This window comes from Ruditapes philippinarum, unplaced genomic scaffold (assembly GCF_026571515.1).
Source record: "Ruditapes philippinarum isolate M1 unplaced genomic scaffold, ASM2657151v2 ctg8199_1_1_1_1, whole genome shotgun sequence".
Taxonomy (NCBI): domain Eukaryota; kingdom Metazoa; phylum Mollusca; class Bivalvia; order Venerida; family Veneridae; genus Ruditapes; species Ruditapes philippinarum.
Window position 1 is genome coordinate 65,615 of NW_026859115.1, and position 11,108 is coordinate 76,722.

Below are 11,108 nucleotides of genomic sequence, written 5' to 3' on the forward strand. Positions count from 1 at the left end.
TGTGCTCCAAATTATTTAACCCTTCAAAATAGAACTCTATATTTTGGTCCTGAAAGAACTCATTGACCGCCTCCATGACACCTTCATTGCTTCCAAAACGTCTACAACGAAGCTTGGTTTTCAGTTTCAGACACAGGTAGTAGTTAGAAGGGGCTAAGTCCGGAGAATATGGGGGATTGTGAAGAATTTCAAAGCCGCAGTCAGTTGCAGCAGCCATCGCAACTTGGGATGTGTGAGCTGGCGCATTGTCGTACAGGAGCAGAACGCCTTGAGTCAGTTTGACCTTCCTTTTAACGCGCGATATCTTGACACAGACGTCTCAATTCGTCTGCATAGTACGTATCGTTTATGGTACGACCTTGCTCAATCATGATTATCCCCAGACTATCCCAAAAATTTGAAGCCATCATTTTTCCTGCTGATGGCACCCTCTTAAATTTCTTCGGAGGGGTGAGCCAGGGTGCTTCAACTGCATGTTCTGTTTTTTTATTCTGGATCGAAGTGATGGATACATTGTTACGATCCGGTAGATAAAATCAGGTTCATCCTCGTAGCGAGACAAAATATATCTTGAAATGTCAAGCCTGGTCCGTTTCTGGTCGTCAGTCAACTGTCTTAGCACCCATCAAGCGGAAACCTTTGACATGCCATAGACATCAGTCAGAATTGCTTGAACTGAACCAAAGCTTATACACATTTCCCTAGCAATGCTTCGCAGGTGTCGCCTTCTGTCGCACATTACCAGATTGTTCAAAACTTCGGCAGTTTCATCGTTGGTGACCTGGCCTCTTCTGCCGCCCAGACCGTTAATCATCTCCAATGCTCTCCCTGTCCCTCTTAAATTCAGCAGCCCTTTTTCTCACAGTGCTATAGGAAGGGGATCGTTCCCAAGAAGTCTTCATGAACTTCCTTGGGGCACATCCCTTTCTTACAGAGGTACTTAATGAGGACTCTGATTTCAACTTTCCCCATTTGGTCTAAATGACACACCCCTATACTTAAACAAAGTGTGTTTTATGTTACTTAATATGTGTAAAACTGCGTGTGACTCGATCAGTAATCTTCAATAAGATATCCGTATGTCGTATCGTGTGTAAATGTCAATGTAGTGGCTAGAAGATCATCTCGTATAATTAACGTAATGTTTTGTTCTGGAAAATTTTATTCTGTTCACGTATTCATGTTTATTAAAATTAAATAACATTGATATTATACGTAACAACTCTTTGAAGAAACGGAAACGATCATACGATTATTAAAACTGAAAATAATTTACTATTATAAAATACACATTAATGTGTACATGTATTACTAGGATGTATTTTTTGTTGGCTAACAATGAGAATATGAATTCAAGACTATAGTATCGCATTTGAAGTCAGTAATATATTAATTCTCATACAACAAGTTATTTTCATTGTAAATAAATAAATAAATAAATACGAAAATGTGTTTTCTAGCTGAAGCTATGGCAACTTCAGACAACGAAAGGTATTTGAGGTATATTTTGTTGTTGGGAAAAGGAGGACCATTGGTGTTAAAAGGGATTTTAAAACGTGAAGCCAAGAAAATAAGGAAACCATTATCACAAATTCTACTGGACAATAGTAGCAAACTTCGGCAACTAATACGGAATGACAGTCAATACGAATGCATATTTCCAGCAGCAGGATCTGTCAATGATGACCTAGATAACTGGGATACATCACTTTTGTGTTTAGTAATTCTGAATATTTTTGGAAGCATACTTACCCCTCAGGAACGAATCGATATTAAGAGTCTTCGTACATTTAGAAATGAAATTCACGGACACAGTGCATCACTTGCATTATCAGAAAATGAATTTCATCAATATAGAACTGATCTGAATGTCGTTCTCCTAAATTTGTCCTCAGGAATTGATCGCCAATACCATGACGAATGTCAAGAGCTAATTAAATCAACCAAGTCTGGGCCTTTAGAAATAAGTTCAACATTGGAGGACTTCAAAGAGTTTCAAACCGAACTCTTGACACTAATTAAAGTTGACTCTGGTGCCAACAGTATCAAATTAGATGACATATGTAAAGAAATCAAGAAGATACAAGGTTAATATGAATATGTTATCATCTAAATTTCTAAAATAACAACATATTTTTTTGAAATGGTAGACTTTTTGTGTCATGATATTTCATGTGTGACAAAATGATGATGTAAAAACCCGAACATTTTAATTCTTTAATTCTTAATTAATCATATAAGTTCAAATTGATAGGTAATATACTTTTAAAGATTATTGGAACATATCAAAATATACTCACTTAGAACAGTTAAGTAATCAAACGAAACAGTTATAAAATCGATTGTACTTCTTATATTGCATGCGTCCAGGTACGACTATGCAACAAAGGGAATTAGCTGAGGAGAACCATAGTCGTTTGTGCAAAATAGAAAATAGTCAAGACGAAATAAGACAAAACGTAGAAGGTAACATTTTATTGCTCATGTTTTAAAGCGAATTATTAAAAATATGTCATTATTTTATCTATCTATTTATGTATGAAAGCTCAGTTCATTATATTCATGTTTTTCTTTAGCTAAATGGTGATTGAAGCAAGTTAGAATCGGACATATACTTTTAACGATAATTGAAACATGTCTCTATATATCAAATGATACTCACATAGCCTCTTGTGAAATTGCTACTTTATACGAACTCAATACATGTATGTTATCATGTTAAATTATTAAAACGAGACTTAAATAAATTTAAAAAAAAACACTTTTAAAATGGATTGTATTTCTTATATTGCATGAGTTTAGTTACGAATGTGCAACAAAGGGAATTGGCCGAAGAGAGCCATCGTTATTTCTGCAAATCGGAAAAGGGACAGGATGAAATAATACAAATGCTAAAGCATGTAAAGGGTAACAATTTAATGCTCATGTTTTAAAGCAGATTATTGAAAAATGTCATTATTTTATCTATTAATTTGTGAAACCCTAGTGCATGATAATTTTTTTAAACTAAATGATGATTGAAGAAAATGAGCTACATTACAAGTTTGCACTGGTTTATTTTATATTAGACAATTTAAATTTTGATTTTGGGGTTTCACATGGCACCATAACAATAAAAACTAAACCAATATTATTTATCAATACAATTATTTGCATGTTTTAAGTATAAGCAAGGTTTTACAAAAATTTACACTTATAAATTACTCTTGTTTATTTGTTCTCATTATTTCCTTTTCTATTGTAAAAAATTCTCTTGTATTTTACAATGTTTCACAATAGTCTCCTGTGAGTTTAAGAATATTTTAGATACACAAAATAAGGGATATGGATTTTTTGAATTCTGGAGCTTTTATCCACCAGGCCTCGTATTATTATAACTTTTGCTACTTGCCAGCAGAAAATTACATTTGTCAAACAAAATATCTGGTTTGATAGAATGACTTTAGATAAATTAAATATTATAATAATTCTCAGAATACCAATTACTATTACAGCGTGTTAATATGTTAAACCAAGTTAACACAAATGATGCAATAAAATTATAATCATAATTATATTTTTCAAAAAATATCTTCACTTATAATATTGAGTATTACTATTCATTATAGAATGGTATTTTTATTCTGAAACCTGATTTTTAGAGATGCTGAAAAGAGAAGCTGAAGCAAGTACTAATGGCAATACAGATATTCAAGAAGGTAATATATTACCAAGTAAATATCCTTTTTTAAAAAATTTCTCAGGTTTACATTTTAATTACTTTGTATCTGTTCTACTTTTGCCTTTCAATCAGTTTAACTTTTCTGAAACAATCAAACATGTAAAACTGTCTATAGCTGAAATATTAATTTCATGAATTCTACTTTTATTTCTTTCTTAAGATGTTGAAACAGAATTACATGTCCATAGCAAAAATGATGAAACTGCTTCTTCTGCTGAGGATATGCTTGTTCAGAAAATAAACGAACTTCTTCGAGAAATCAATAGCGCACCTGAACCTAAAGCAATTAATGAGGAACATGTACGAAAACGCGTGCAAAGATATCTTCAGACACAAATACAATATCCAAATGAAGAGGAATTGACACTTGCCGTAATGGAACTGATGATAGATATATTTAAGCAATCGGGCACTACAATTCTCCCTGCAGAAAAATGCTGTATCCGATTTGTGGTAAGGTGTAAATCATACACATGTCTACTTGGACTTCTAGAATATCTAGAGAGTAAGGCATTCGATCAGCGCATTCAAGACATAGCCACCGCCTTGAGCAAACATACAGATATATCAGTATTTATTACAGTGGTGGTTTCAGCTCATAGTTTGCAGCAGATCAAGAAAAATCTAAGTAAGTTATCTTGATGTGGTAGAGCTTAGTGTTTTTGAAACAAAACAAATATTGACTTTTCTTTTACTGTCATACAAGGATTGTTTAAGTATGAATGCATCTAGTACGTTAGTTCGCTCAATAATGAGAATGTTAAGAAAAAATATTTTTAGTACGATCATGTCCGTTTTACAGCAGGCCGCCTTGTTCATTATAATATAGTAATTGTAAATATTATAATTAAGGTAGATGCGGAATTATTTATTTTAAAAAGCAGATAGATTTTTCATGAATAAAGCTTAATATATTGACAAGTGTCACCCTGCTTGTTTATTTTAAAGGCATATTATGCCGTAGAAATGATTTATTTTTATTTCTCAAAAGCTTTTTAATTTTGATGTACATTTATAGTATCCAAAAAGCTTTTGGCTAATTACCCGAACCATTTTTTCCATCTGTTGCATTTTGGCGTTAAATCCAGTGATAGTAAATTAGTATTTTGTATGAAAGTCAAAATACTACTTTTGTTTTTCTTTTTTCTACTTTTATTTTAAAATTTATTTTTTGCTACGTTCCTCGGGTTAAAAAACAGTTTAAACCATATTTTTAAAACATTAAAAAATTTTTCAGGGTTTGGGGGTTTTTCAAAAAAAGAAAAAAATTAATTTTTTTTCGGGGGGCAAAAATTTTTTTAAAGGGAAATTAAAATTAGGCATTTCCCCAATAGCCCAATTTCAAGCTGGAAAAAAAACAAAAAAAATATCAATTTTAAATGAAAAAACCCTTAAGATTAAAAAAATACAAAGTGTCTGTTGGCTTTTTAGAAAAAAAGTTTTAACATGATTTTTTTTGTTTCCCAACCCTTTTCAGTGCAAACTCAGATAACGACGGGTCTTGTAAACCCCAAGGGAAAACGGGGACTTTTACTCCCCCTTTCCGTAGTAAAAAATAAAAAAGTTTTTAAAATTTGTATGGAAATTTATTCCAGGAGGAGGATATAAATCACCATCTTCTTAACATTTCTAGAATTCTGTCAACAATAGTTGGTGGTAAATATAGAGATAACGTCCTCTATCAATTTGAAAAAGTTAAAACAGTCGCTGCAAAACATTGGTCAGTATTAAGTGCAGTATATTTAGTATAAAATAATCGTTCGATAAAAACTTTGGATAAAGTTTCTAACTTTTGCGAAATACTAGTCACGTCGCTGAAAAGAATGTTTCAGTTATAAATACTTTAATCATGCATGTTAAGCAGTGAATTAAATGGCGGTTATAAATATCTATTGATAAGTTCACGATTTTATTACCAACACACTAGTTTTCAATTTGATAACATTGTGTATAAGCTTCTTTATTTAACTCAACTATCTCTCGACAAATTACTGAAGTTTTGGAAATACCACAAGCATAATCATGGTTCTTACTAAATATTCTTACTTTAATATTGCTTCAATCTATTACTTATCACGTAAAATATATGAAAAGATGTTTTTTATCTTTCAGAATCGAAAGACCCTCATACAAGTCATGATGAATCTAAAACAGTTACATCGGAAGAAAAAATTGACGAAGTATCTACATGTAGGTAAGTGTGTCTCTAGGCAAGCTTTAAAATTATCTTTGTCTCCCCTTCCGCAACACGTGCCAGTTTTGGTAGGGTATGTAGGTCAATGAAATATTTTTTTCATTTTCGTAAATTCAAAAGCTAAATAAGTTACCCTCTGTATTTGTTTGTGTATTGTTATTACACTTAAATGAATCGCAAATACATTATACCAACAATTCCAGCGGACGATTCAGTCAATGAAAACACTGACCAATCTGCCAATATTACGTGTGCATGTGAACATGCAGTTACTAGTATTTGATGTCCATTGCATTTGACGAAAAAAAAGAAGCACAAAGGTTTACATTTGCTAAAATATGCTTTAATTGGTGCGATAAATTTAACGTGCACAAAACTTTTGTCGGAGATATTGAATGTCTTGAAGTTCGGAAATTGTCTATGTCGTGTTTAAAGTATGTTAACAGAAACGAATATATTGCTAGAGCTACACAAACAACATATTGCTGAAGTAGAAACTTGATAATTGATTGCACTGTGTTATACGCTTTCAGATTAAACGATGCATTACTGCTGTCTTTGGCATTATCAGATGTATTCGATGACATTGGTGTTAATGAAAAAAACGTTATGAAGGAAAGGAAAGCCGTTGAATCCCTTAGAAATATATCAGGAAAGGCACACGAAAGGATTTATCTCTCTGGGAGCCATTCAGAAGGTACAACAACTTCAGGATTAGATTCAGACTTGGATGTTTACATGCCAAGGAATGACATTTGTTTGAATCAGTCTTGCGATCAAAAGAAACATAAAGTGTTTCATGCCATTCTTGTACAAAATGAAAATATGCCTCCGGGGCATTATTATTTGCAAAAAGAAATGTTGAATATTTGCTCTAATTATGTCCATACAGCTCCTTGCCATATTAACGTTTGTATACCCTGCTATGACAGGCGGGTCAAGATTGGTTCTAAGGCTTTTCTAAAACCAGAATTGAAGAAATATTTACATGACAAAGAATGTTTTTTTTGTGGGCCCTTTCCCCCCCAGGCCCCTAAAAGAAAAGCAAACTTTTTTAATGGGGAAAAAATTTCCACTCATTTGCAGAAAATTTCCCGGGTGTTTAAAACTAAATTTTAGTACAAATTAGGGGTTTCGTCATGATTTAAAAAAAAATTATAGAAATTTACATTTACATCCACTGTTTCGTTTAAAAAATTCTAATGCTGTTTACAAAGCAGTTTTATTTTATTGCATAGAAAATTCAAACCTTGAAATATGGCGCGAATATAACTTTTGGTTGTGTTTATCCAACTGCTTGAAGGTTTTGTATCAATTTGTATCATGTGGTAGTTGTCCGCATTTTTTAGACTGGGATGATAACCTAATTTCTAGACAACTATCACAAGCAGAGAAAGAATTGATTGTTCAAAAGCTTCAAAATATTTTGCAAGACGGTTGGCATTTTATTTTTGGTATTGAAATTGATGGTTTCGGTCAAAGGTTGAAAGACAAATGTTTTCTTCCTTCAGTGTTGCTTCCACGTGAATATTCTTGTTACAAAAAATTATGTTCTTTCTTCAATGATTGCTATCATATAAAACTTTTTTTGCATATATTGAAAAAATCAATAATGTCAAATCCAAAGCCAATGGAAGATGTTATAATCATATCAAATCCAAAGCCAATGGAAGATGTTTTAATCATATCAAAACCAAAGCCAATGGAAGATGTTTTAATCATGTCAAATCAACAGGCATTCGAAGATTTTTTAATATTTATACAGAAAGTTTCAGATTTAGCTGCGTTGTCGCAAATGTGTTTCCATGTTATTAATAAAAAGCAGAGCTGTAATTCTCCTCTTGCGGCCGCTCTGGAAAATCTCCACATGACTCCTTATAGATCCCAAGACAAAACAACAACCAGAAAATCAAACAAAGAAAGAAATGAAGAAACAATGTGGTGGTGACAAAATTAGAAATTGATCATTGAAGTTAAGTCTACTTAATTAACTTTTACAGAAAACTTTGCGCTGTTAATCAAGTTACTTGTATTGTTCAATTTCGTAGTTGTGACTAACATATGTGTATCAAGAATATGTGAAATTCATAGTACATGTATTTAATACAATGTCTGTGATTCCAATATTGTCATATTTTCAACTAGGTATTATTGTTTAAACTTCTATTGATTTGTTTTGATAGGCCCCTAGACTCTTCGTAAGGATATTAAATAAGTGAAGGCGTGATACTGAATTTGTTGAATGAATTGAATAAAATAAAGACTGGCATAATATTATTTTATTCAACAAGTTCATTTAATCAAGTAGTAAAACTACACAAAAGTAATATTCTATTCATCACATATGCAAAACGGTAAAAATGAATCCATTTTTGATTGTTTCTGGGACGGCGTCTTAAATTTCCGGTTTGTATGTGTTGGCTGTTGTTGTTATTTTATATTGTTCACAATCATGCTGCATGACTTTTACTTAACGTGCCTCATAAACGTTAGAGACAAGTAATTTCAGGTAAAATATAAAATTTTTGACATCAAATGTCTGCATGTTTAACTTCGTTACTGTCCCTACATGAAATGCTAGCAAGTACCATAAAACGTAATTTACAGCAATATGTTTTAGTGTTTTCTTGTGAATGTGTATATAGCTGAATAAGAGGAAAGTGTAGCACTTTTTCTTTTTTTGATTCATTTCACAATTGTTTTCTATTAAGACAATAATAACTTGTTGAACCTGCACACTTGAATTATTCTCTGTTTATTAGCAATGGAAATAGACATTGGTCATTCTTTGAATTGTAAAACAATAGTGCACGGTTTGTCGTTAAATACTTTGTAATCTATCCGTTGGCCTATCGGTCTTCGTGATTATATACCTACGTATTTGAATTAGAACCGTGCATTATTCTACAACAATGCACTCAAAATTGATATCTATTTCCTAAGTTAATTTTTTTGCCCCTTAAAAGTGGGAGCATATAGCGTTGCACTTGTCCGTCCGTCCGTACGTCCCGAAATCTTGTGAATGCAACTCCTCTTAAATCGGATGGCAGATTTTGCTTAAACTTCCAGGGATGAACAATCTTAATGTGTAGATGGTAGTAAAGAAAGGAATTTTCGCTGCGACAAAATTTAACAGAATTATGGCCCTTTGTTGATTTTTTCACTATATACTATGTAGATATTTTGTGAACGCAACTCATCTTAAACCGGATGGCAGATTTTGCTTAAACTTCCAGGGATGAACAACCTTAATGTGTAGATGGTAGTAAATGAAGGAATTTTCGCTGCGACCAAATTTAACAGAATTATGGCCCTTTGTTGATTTTTTCACTATATACCATATAGAAATTTTGTGAACACAACTCCTCTTAAACCTGATGGCAGATTTTGCTTTAACTTCAGGGATGAACAATCTTAATTTGTAGATGGTAGTAAAGGAAGGAATTTTCGCTGCGACCAAATTTTACAGAATTATGGCCCTTTGTTGATTGTTTCACTATATACCATATAGAAATTTTGTGAACACAACTCCTCTTAAACCGGATGGCAGATTTTGCTTAAACTTCCAGGGATGAACAATCTTAATGTGTAGATGGTAGTGAATGAAGGAATTTTCGCTGCGACCAAATTTAATAGAATTATGGCCCTTTGTTGATTGTTTCACTATATACCATATATATATGTATTCAGTGGGGGCATCCGCCTTTGGACACAGTTCTAGGTTATTGTTTATTACTAGGGCCATAATTAATATAACAATTGTGCAGAAAATGGGAATAATTATTTAGTACCTCATTTTGTTTTGCGGTTTATTACATACACACTCACGTTGTTATGATTTATAACATGTATTTCAATATGTAAAATTCATATGATTTTGAAGGGTTTTCATGGCCAAGTGGTTAATGTTGCAGATTTTTAACACGTGCGTGCCCTTCTTCACTGTAGGTTCGAATCATCTCGTCAGGGTCTTTGGACTTTTTCATCCTGCTAGCTTACATAAGGTCGATGGCTCTACTTGGTTGCCTGCTCGTGTCCGAAATAATGCATAACAGTGTACTTGAATTATTCACCACCAATAAGGCTAGACTCTACAGTGTCGGCAAAAAAGTATATTTTCTTGAATAAATGTTATTATAATGTTGATACTTTTATCACCATACTGTAGACTTAGATAACCTCATTTCATTGCAATAGAATACCAGTGTCTATGTCGTCAGCTTAACGACAATTATATTTTTGTCAATTACTGCATTTCATGTTTAATGATTTATGAATGGTGAAATTCAAAATAAAGTCAGACATTTAAAAATGAGTTTTGTACTTTCTGTGACAATCAAGTACATCTATGTGTTGTATAGATCCATTTTAATGTAATAAATATCAAGTTTATATAATATAGTTCTCGGAATTGTTTGATGCCCAAAGTAGGGAAATATGATTTTTACAGTGAAAATCTCCTTTAGAACTACTCGGTAAATGTTCTTTATTAAATACGCTAATTCTATAAAAGCTGGACTAAGTACATAATGTATATCTGCACAGCAGATTCTATAGTTTTTGAATCAAGATTTTAAATATCTTCACATTGTGTAAGCATTGTTTAGAGTAACCTTTACATGTACTTATCTGATAAACTTATCCATGTGTAAACCAGAATTAAAATAAAACTTTTTAACTCAAACTTTTATACCACATTCACTTATCAAAGAAGTTCTGTTTCAATGTAAGATAGTGTATATATACATACAGCTTTGACTGGTATTGTCAGATGATTTTATCAACTTTGCTTTTGTGTAAAGATTTAATTTGTATCATTTTGTGAGAAACAAATATTAAAAAATGACACAAAATTGAAATTTGATATTGGAACTACAGCTAAAAGTATAAAAAAATAAAATAACCAAACAGTGAACATGTCGTTTGTCCAAATGTTAACTATTATGATTGTTTTAATTGGAGAACTATTAGTCTTTGTATCGAAAGATAATGAATAAAAATGAGCGTGGTATATAAGTCCGTCTATATTTCCATCATCGGATACCCACGGCCGAATCATTAACATTTATCGGCCGTAGTATTTTTGTATTTTACACACCTGTTGCTGTATATCAACGCAGATCGATTAATTTTACTCTCGGCTTGATTACATATTAATCAACCCTGGGTATCTGACGATGCTATATTTCATTC

General features: G+C 32.2%; 1 long non-coding RNA gene across 1 annotated transcript; it reads left to right on the forward strand.

Moving 5' to 3' along the window:
* Positions 1 to 5,310: 5,310 nt before the first annotated feature.
* On the forward strand, positions 5,311 to 6,917 carry LOC132755278 (uncharacterized). Its single transcript, XR_009629183.1, has 3 exons — positions 5,311 to 5,441; positions 5,834 to 5,915; positions 6,449 to 6,917. It is a non-coding gene; the product is annotated as an uncharacterized LOC132755278 (long non-coding RNA).
* Positions 6,918 to 11,108: the final 4,191 nt, after the last annotated feature.